Here is a 10,208-nt window from a genome sequence, read left to right as displayed (position 1 = left end):
GGGGCTGCACAGAGTTTCCTGACTCCTGCTGTGCTCTCAGGCATTGAACCCTCCCTTTCCAGCTCTCTCCAGCTCCTCTAGTTGGGCAATTTATGCCACATCTTTGCTACCTGTTCCACTGTAAGACCCTGTGTGCCAGATGCAGCTGTTTAGGGTGGGATCTCTTGTCATATGTCTGTGGTGTGGGTCCTGCAGTGGCCCTGCAGTGCCAGAGCTCCACTAGAAATCAAACTCAGCTAAAGCCCCAGACCCACTCTCACACCTTGGCCAGTTGTTCAGTCAGGACACACACTGCATCCCACATCACACAAAAGAAACTTCCAGTGAGTGCTTTTACCTCAGCCTATTTGTGTAGAGATGTTTCTGCAGTAACATATGTATGAGTCATATCTTACTTTTATCATGAGGAACCTACATCAGCATAAAAGGGAAAGACCTTACTTGACATTGCTGATTTCTGTAAGAGAAAAGAATCAAAGCTAAAAGGTTTCTTTCCTTGCAGAAAAAAAAAAAATACAAACACACTTTTGACATATATCAGAAAGAGCAAATAAAATGAAAATATGTACTTTTTCCCTAGAATATCTAAGAGAAGGGTGATTAATGTGTTGGAGCCTATGGTACAAAGGAAAGGAATTTGAAGGGTTGCTAATGTTAGAACAAGTTATGGCAATTCAGAGTCCCTGAACACATGGAAGAAAATAGTAGTGCCATCATTGAAATGTGTTGCAAATTCTTCAGGAAACTCAACTTAGCCTTTCACCCTGGGATGAAAATCTACAGCTTCAGCTAAAACCTTGGTCACATACTGCAGGGGGCATGCATCCTTTGCATGTGTGCAGTTCTGGGTAACATACCCTCCTCTTGGGGCAGGGAATCAATGAGACACATCCACCCTCACTTCTGAGATAGAAAATGGATGAGAAAGATGTTCCAGCTCATGAAATATTGCAGACTCCAAAGGAGTACCTGTGGATGTCAGAAAATTCCAAGAAAGGAGGCAGACTCAGTCTCTGAAGTATGAAAGTAATTTTGGCAGTTTGAGAGCTCTTAACTTCCATAAACTGTTCCTGAATACCTGTTTTCCTCATGCAAAACAAGGTAGGTTGTATAATGGAAATCACCTGACACTTTTCCAAGCACTTTGGAAATGATCATATCTTTTTATACCACTCAAATAAATCATAAGGTATTTAGCAACTACCTGGTTACTAGAAAATATGATCAGAGAAACAGAAAACATTTTGAAAATTGAGTGTTGGTTCAGAAAAAAATTTCCATACACCTGCATATCTCACTCTTTGCAAAGTAAGAGCACCCCACAGATCCATCTATTCTAGGGCTACATTGCAAACAAAATGTCAGCACTGGTTTCCAGAAACAGTTCACACCTGGCTGCTGTGGCACAGCCTCCTCCACAGCACAAGCAATGATGTTTGTGCCCTGAAGCTGAACACATGACTGATAGAGGATATTCAATGGCCACCATACCAGAGACATTGGGTTCAGAGTGCACAGCTGACAGTCTCCAGTGTGTAATTCAGAGCTCCTGTCTCTCCTCTTGCTCCCTTGTCCAGTGAAAGAGAACAGTGACAAAGAAGACAGGGAAAGAGCTGTACCACTGTAGGGAGGCACAGGTGGCTGTAGCCACCCTGTGCTCTTTGCCACAGCTCAGCTACAATGTCCTTTTTAAAGACTGGAGGTGAGTGCTGGCAGGGCCACCAAGGCCACCAAGGTCAGGTTGACCTCTGTGCTGCCACAGAGAGAAGAGCTCAGGTGGTGGCCCTGCTGTCAGCTTCTGCAGCTGTACACTGAATATACCCCTGAGTCTGAACCCTTTTAGTGGGAGCAATTCCAAAGGGGAAGTGTGATAATGGATACTTAAAATACTGCCAAGTCCTTCAAGTGTATACTTGGAATGCTGGCCAAGGTGCACAGAAAATTCTTCTTTTCCCTAATTTCAGACATGTTGCTTTCATTTTGAGATTCTGATGTGAGATGTCTTACCCTCTCTGACCTCTATTTTCTCCAAAATTTCAAACTCATAGATTCAAACCAATCCAGCTCTAAAAAACTCCAGGGCTGTGTATGCAAGGACTTCCCAGATGAAGCTCCTGCTACCTTTACAAAGAGCATGAGGAGCAGACAGGCACTCACTGGGAGACACTGGCCCCCAGGTCTTCCCTGTCGCTTCACATCCTAAAAACTACTGTGATGTGACACAGAGAACTTAAAATAACAACTAATTCCATTTAGAAATAACTGCATTATTCATCACACATTTTCTGGGGTTTGTCCTTTTGTTTTTAATATTGAGGATAGTTGCATAAATATTGCAATGTTTGTTTCTCGATTCATTTTTTTCTTGGCAGTTTATTCCTAATATATGTTGATGTAACTAAAGCTATCAATTAATTTATTAGATTTGTTTAGCTTTTTTTCTTGAAAAAAAATTAATGTTGGGGGTTATACTTGTTATTCAGGAGGGTTTGCTAATATTTTCTGTTTGCAATTTTCTTCACAATTTTCTTCAGCTTTAATAAGCTTTTGTGTTTAAAATGGAAATGATACTAAACCTATTTTATCTCAAAGTATAGGGTAACCAAATAATATTTTCTTTCAGTCCAATGAGTTGGAAGCAATTCAGTTCTCAAATTGTTGCTTTTTAAGAGGGGAACTAAGGAATAGTAACAAAATAACTTTTAAAAACAAACAAACAAGCAATCAAAGTCATACCCTACTTACAAAGGAGGTAGAAAAATAAAAGTAATATGATGAGCAAGAGAACCTCTTGAAACAAACTTTTCCTTCACTTTTTTTGATGCCCCAGTCTTGACTCCCATTGATTTTAGTCAGCAGGCTTTGAGTCACTTTAAAATTTTCTGAAATAGCTGCACTTGTCATCCTTCCTATTTACCCTGTAAAGTTTGTTTTGACCTTTGTATTATAGATCATCTTGGTGTTGGTTTAGCACATTCAGCATCCTTGTCACAAGTCTGCTCCCAGGGTCTGGTGCAGGGGAGTTTGCTTTCTCAGACTGGAGTAGGTGACATTTTCAGCCAAACAAACTAAAAAACCCAAAAGTAAATAGAAATATTCTCTCCAAGTTTTGATCCATCATGTTGAGGTTAGTTTTCATTTCCAGACACAAAGCCACTATGTTCTGGCAGCCAGGGGAGGGAGAGAACACAGCACTAATGAAAACATCTTATTACAGCATTGTCACAACAAATTTGTCACCAACGTCTCCCCCAGCCCCCGTGATCTTTCACTGAGTTCTACTTCTGTTAAAACTGATTTACTTTTTCATGATATCTATTATTTCTCAAATACAATACTTTCATATCAGGAACTCCAATAGCCTTTAGAAAAGTCTATTTTTTGGTGGTTTTTTTCAGTGTTGTAATAGTAGATTTTATTTTATGTGGTCTAGATAGTGAGATTTTACTTTGTTGCAAAGACAATATATTTTTACAGATTTAATACTTGTGGAGAAACCCACATTCTCTCAAAGGTTTACTGGAGGAAGTAGGTATAGATCCTTTTATTTTCAGTGTTAGCAGTGAAGCATAAAATATAATGAAATAAAACTTTATTTCCATGTCTATTATTAAAAAAAATCTCTAATGAAGTCAGCAAAAACATTTGATTGGATTCAATAATGTCCAACTCTAATCACCTGCCCACCTCTGATGCTCAAATGTTTTACTGTGACAGGTGCCTGTTGTGTCTACAAAAGGCTGCAACATCATGGATTTTTAAAAAGCATGTGCAACACAAAATAAATCTGACCTAATTTACTGCAGTAAAACCCATCCATTTATATATAGAGATTCATAAATTTGATTGTGGATTTTCTTTTTCATTAATTCATGTGTTGATTTAAAAAGTAAGAAGTAGAAACTATATCCCATTTGCAGGTGACTAACTTGTGACTTCCCTTAAAAATTAAAGCTCCTCCCATTCTCCATCTACTGAATCCATAACATTAAGGAAGTGCCAGCCCACAGGCTCAGAAATGCATGGATGTGCACATGGATGGAACTTCTATTGACAGAAATGAAATTCTACACATCTGAGGGCAGGATTTAGCCCAGAGCACTCAGTGTGTGACAGCTCATTTATTCTCATGGCAATGAACTGATGATGGAGAAAGGCTCCTAATGTGACACAGCAAGCTTAAAGAGCAGAAATGGGAATTCAGGAAGCCATTCAATTGCTTTTTTCAAGATACTCCTGCTTTCAAGTCTGTGCTCAGCATGGTGGTCCCTGCTCCATCCAATTTCCAATAAGAGCTGATTTGTCCTTCAACCACAACTGCAGATGTTGGAGGATCTGTTTTTAGGCTGTTAAACTCTTCAATTCACAAGCTGTCTATGCAGACCTGTTAAAAATAATACAAAGGAGAAGGTAGAGAAGCTGCAATAGAAGAAAAGAGAACAGGCAAGCCTCAATTTTTCAGACCCATTTTTCATCACATGATAAATTGCAGAGAAGTACTTTCACTATCACATTCTATATTTCTAAAATTTCATGTTAAATGAACTAGTTCAGTTAAGATATTGTCCATTTTGATTTTTAAATTATGGATTCTTTCTTCTTTAAAGTATAGTGCTTGTGCATTGTGTCAGGCAACCTCAGCTTTGGAGACAAAATGATCTTGCAAGAATATTAGGATAAAGCTTCCAACAATAATCCCAACAGAAGACACAAAAAATCCTTTGCATCTTGTGTAATTTCTTCTCTTTCCTTGTCCATACATGGACAAAACAGGTTGACAGCCTGAGTTAGATTAGTCAAATGAGACAAAACAAGTGATCTAATCCCTAACAACACTACTTTAAATTGCAAACTGCTGCAAATTTCAAAGCACTGCACTACTGGTGCACAAACCAGCACAAACTGGTTAACATGAGCAAAGAATACAGTCCTCACTCTCACTACAACACAGATATCTCTTCAGAATATTTGAGCCTCACCCTAATTTTCTGGGAAAATTAAGCCCAGGAATAAAATGAAGATAAGAAAATAAAATTCAAAGCAGATGCAGTAGAAAAGAACAAGACAGAGGAAAGGAAGAGAAGAGGAAGAAGGAATGGCCCAAAATTTTTCTATTTTTAAATTTTTTTTTTTACTTAGCAACAAGTTGATATCATATTCTGATGGAGTACAATTTACTTTGACAATAAATTGACAAAAGATTCTGAATAAAGTGAGAATGGGTTAAATTACAAAAAAAAACCCCCAAATCTCACAGTCCAGTAGTGGTACCAAAAAATGACAAAAAATTCATTACTGAAAATGGACACCTTCATTTTTACTTTCTCTGGTGGCAATTCAGATCTTCGTTGAACAGTTCAGAAAGCCAATATTTATATTTGATTTTTTAAAATCTTCCTATTAGCGAAAAAAAAATCTCATTTTTTTTTTTCCAGAAAAAAAAAATTAGACTGTATAATTAATTAATTTTCATTGGGATGGAGTGGAGAAAGTGAGCTACTCTTAAAAGAGAACTGTAGAGAAATTACAGAATTTCCTAGAAAAAGGAGCATCTGTGGCTTCTAAAACACAATCACAGCTGACAGAATTTCTCACCTCTATTTGCAATCTCACCAGAGACCAAGGACTGAGAAACCACCCCAGGAAACTGCTTAATGCCCTGTGTCAAAGTGATCTCTTCAGATTTAGAATGAGCAGAAAGGCTGAATTCATGTGAAGCACTGCTCAATGTTTTATGTGGTGTTCTGGGGAGAGCTGGGAGGTTTTGGTCTCTCTTATTCCCAGAATGGCATTTTTCACCACCAAAAAAAAAAAAAAAAAAAAAAAAAAAAAAAAAAAAAAAAAAAAAAATCATGGACAATAAAATCAATACACTGAAGGTCAAATGCTCAAATATCTGCATCAACTCAAAGACATGCACAGTAAAATGAGAAATTTTTTTTGACAACTGATCAGCAGGGAAGAACCAAATGGCCAAATTAATGATAAATACCATTCAAGAGCCCAGTTGCTAGGGCAGGGTAGGGAGAGGTAAAATGTGCAGCCTTAAATTTTGAAGCCTACAGAGAAAGGGGAGCTGGAAGGTTTGTCAGGAAGAAAGGAAAATAAGGAATGTGCCAAAGTTGTGTAAAGGCAGCAAGTTGGAGATGTCAGAAATGTGTCACAAACAACTCTGTCAGGGTGATGTTGGGAGCCAGAGACCCAGTGTTACTCTGAACATGCTGGAGGAAATCTGGAGGAATTTTAACCTAATAGTCAAGTTCAAGGACATTCTTAGCTCTTCAGCAACACCTTAAAAAGCCAAACAACAGAATAAGAACAAAGAAGCAAAAAGTGAACTGCTGTGGTTTTATTTCTGTAAAGAACTCAAGATCACTAGTCACATTGCCAGTTATACCAACACAACTATAATGAAGGTTCTGCATGAGAGCTGATGTCCTTTTCTTGTCTTTCTGTTTCTCTCCCTCTCATTCTAAATATTATTTTTTTTTTTAAGTTGAAAAATGCTCTGGACTTGACACCAAATGTTTCATGCGTCAGGAAAACATGAATAATGCAGTGCAGTACTATGGTAGCATGAACTGTTAGAGAAATCACAGCTTCTGGTCTTCGCTGCTTGTCTAGAGAAAAATTAGGTCTTAGGTACATTCTTGATGGCAACCAGAGGCTCCAGGACAGGTAGTGAAATGTGGACTTCACATGCCATGTGAGTTCTGTCAGCACATGTTAAATAACCCTGTGTCCCCCACTCCTGGCCCCTCCACCCCTCATTTGTTTATCCTTCATATGTTGAAACTTCTACCACCTTGGTATTTTCTCCCTAAAACCTTTCCTCCAATGAGCAGAAACTAAAACATGGAGCAACAGTGGCTGTTGTAGCCATCAAGCTATTTTGACAACAATGCCAGAATCTCATATATCAAATACTTACCAATTAACATTAATTGTTATTTTGTTTTGCTTGCTTTGCCTTCCAGTACTGTTGTCCAGGGCCTTTACACCTGAGTCATCTTTTCTGATATTCCAGTATTAAACAGGTATTAAATCCTAGGGGTCTATAAGACTTTTTTTTCCTCCCTCCTCACTTACTGTCTTTGCCTTCTGAAGCAATACTTAGCTGATATTTCAGCAAGAGCATCCTCCATCTCCCAGGGACAGCACCACAAGAAGCACAGCAGCATTCCCTCTGTGAGGCCACAGGACATTCTTGCATCCTAATTTCTGCTCCCTGACACAGTCAAGCCCATCAGCCTGTGAAAGAAGAGAAATAAAAGAATATGAGGCTTCTGTGTCAGAAGGGTCCTACAAGTTAAAGGGTGAAGTATTAGGTGAATTCCCATAATTCAGTTTCACCCCTGCATTCTGGACTGTTTCAGTGATCTGTTCTCATCCTAACACAAGAGGAATACATCCTGCAGTTCTTAGCTACACTCAAATCTGCATTTAGGCATTAGGAGAAAAGAAAAATGTGCTGAAGAAAAGTGGCTGAGATGAAGAGAGCAGCAAGGAAGGTATGAAGATGCTCTCACATCTATGCTGTCATTTCTGTCTCAATTACAGAAGGTACATCCCAAATAAAATCACATACAGTCAGCTAAGACTTCACTTAGGGAAAAAGTGTCACCACCAGATGGGACTGGCAATTCTCCATCAACCCTGAGTCATTTCTCGTTGGGTTTGGAGTGACATTGACTTTATATCACACTGATCCTCATCATTACACAGAAGAAAGCTCACATGAAAAAAAAAAAAAAAAAAAAAGGTGAAAATGCTATGGTCAAAATTTGTTTTGTAATAGAATAATATTAAGCTTCTGATGGGGCGCGTTCTCTTGCTTTATGAAGGAGTTTAATGGTGTCTTTTAGGAACATTAAATAAGTGGGCTACTTGAAAGCATTCTCAAGTTAATATTGCTTTTCTCCTGCTAAGCTGCTAATTATGTCATTTTTCCATTAACTGAGAATGTAAAGTCCTCAAAACCAATGTTGAGTCAGTTCTCTGCACTGCAGTAGCCCCTCAGAAATGCAGCACTATCAGACTGCTCTCACTTTGCAGGGAACACTCTGGCAAAGGGCAGAAAATTCTGACTCTGAATTTCTTCCCTGACAAAATGTTTTCAGGAGTGACCAAGCCTCTGCCACCCAATTTCTGCTAAAAAGGATCAACCTGAGCATTTCAATTTCCACAAGAGCACTGCAGGTAGTGTGTCAAGGTACAAGAATGATCATTAGCCAGCTACCAGAGGTTATGGTTTATTCTAGGCTTCATCTTATGAGTGTTTGAAGCAGTAAAATTCAGAAGTAACTTATCTAAAGAAGCTACACAGGCAAAGTAAACTATGTTATCTGTGTTAATCCCTAATGAGTAAAGCTGCTCTGTACCAGCACATTAAATATTTAAAATCACCTCCCCATGATAAATTTGCATCAAGTCCAATGTATTACATGTCACTCCTGAGAGTTTGTCAGCAAAACCCAACAAACAGGTTTGCACTTTCACATCTATTCTTAGCCCTCTTTTTTATTTATTCTTACATGTACAAAGATGTCTACAAATCTGAACCCACTCTGTCAACCAAGCTTGTATCTACAGGATACATGCAAAGCTAACTTCAAAATGAATTTTTAATCATTTCTTTTTAAGGCTGAGAACAGAATGGATCAAACATTGAATATGTTGTAATTTTCCAAGTTCTTCTGGTAGGTTTTTTGATTCTCAAGTGAAGAAATAAGATATTTCTCAGCCCTTAGTTTTTCATCTTTAAAAATTTGAAATTCTCCTTGAGAGAAGAGTTGTTTTGCTCCTGGGTTAAAAAATATATCTTCCCCCAAAACAAACCAAGTAGCACTATTTTCTCTTTTCAGAAATACAAAATATGATACACTATAGCCATTACTTTCTGCTGATCTTGAGCAACATATAGGTTCCCATTTTAATTTCTGGAATGGGGTAAAGAGACAAACCAGTTTCTTCTGATTTAGTTTATGTACTTTCTTTAGAAAACATGGTGACCACCAGAAGACAAATTTTAGATTCCTGGTGACTTCTTGAAACCATGAAATTGTCAATGTGAGAAAATGGTCACCTTGCCTTTCATCAGGTTAAGAACACAGAATAGAGAACAAGCAAATACTGCCTGACAATTCTTTCCCTGGCAGAGTGTGCAGGACAGACTTTGTGCTGCCAAAAATTCCTGTTCTGGGGTGATATTTAGAGTGTAAGAATATGCACTAATAATAAATTATCTTTCATCTCCTTAGAGAGACAGCATGGGTCTGAAATTACACACAGACAGAGTCAGCCACTTATGAATATTTAAATAAGACATTACCTTGCTTGTTTATTTTATATTTTAATGTTAAATTATATGCAAAGAAATCCCTAATAGAGCATAACTTAGAAATATATATCTTCTAAAGTAAACCAAAACAAAGTCAAAATTGTGCCTGTGATAAGATTATTTCAGCTTGCTCTCCCTTCAGATTAGTCAACCTGCTTGTTTATATAAATTTAATATTTATTTTCAATGTATTTAAATTATTTGCAATAGGATACCCTATTAAATAAATTGTAGTGAGTTTGAGGGGAGAAGAAGTTCTATTCTGGTATTTTTTTTCTAAACTAACAAAAGAGTAAGAGAAATATGGGGCTTTTTCAGCCTACTGAGATTTCTGATATATTATTTAGTGTGTGGTTTTGGGTTTTTTTTATTTTCCTCACTAACAAATACACATAAACACAGAAAAATATCCTACAGGAACAATTGATTGAACTGGCCAGACACTGATGATGAAAATGAAACTACCCACAGGAAATTGGTGAATTTGAAAATGAGAGATTATCAAAGTAGTAATTATGATTTGAAGGAAAAGAAACAAAGAACAATTTCCTCAGTCTTGGAACCCAAAAGTAAAATATTTAGATAATATAGATTCAAATAAATGTTTCCAGTTCTACTTTCACTGTAAAATTTCTGCTTTTTTAGTCTGAAAACACTTCTGTAGAACTTGGATGCAATAAAAAATGAGAAAGTGAGGATTTTCTTAAAGGGGAAACCATGATTTTGCATCTGCAAAATGAGATGGAAAAGACAAACACTTTTGAAATAACATATGGAATGCAATCAGTTCAGAAAGGCCTTGACTCAGGATTGTGGTCAGGAAAGGACAGAGAATGAGATTAATAGCTCTGTCTATGCAAATTCAGAT

At 37.5% G+C, this 10,208-nt stretch overlaps 1 long non-coding RNA gene across 3 annotated transcripts in view; it reads right to left on the bottom strand.

Moving 5' to 3' along the window:
• Positions 1-3,686: 3,686 nt before the first annotated feature.
• Positions 3,687-10,208, bottom strand: part of LOC306805497 — a 216,214-nt gene continuing 209,692 nt past the window's right edge. For all 3 annotated transcript variants that reach the window (XR_013775227.1, XR_013775228.1, XR_013775229.1), the window contains 2 exons: positions 7,090-7,251; positions 3,687-4,384 (listed from right to left, as the gene is read on the bottom strand). This is a non-coding gene — a long non-coding RNA (uncharacterized lncRNA). The remainder of the gene's footprint in view (positions 4,385-7,089; positions 7,252-10,208) is intronic.

This window comes from Erithacus rubecula (assembly GCF_903797595.1).
Source record: "Erithacus rubecula genome assembly, chromosome: 9".
Taxonomy (NCBI): Eukaryota; Metazoa; Chordata; class Aves; order Passeriformes; family Muscicapidae; genus Erithacus; species Erithacus rubecula.
Note: the sequence above shows the minus strand (reverse complement) of the source record. Positions and strands in the feature narration are given on the sequence as shown.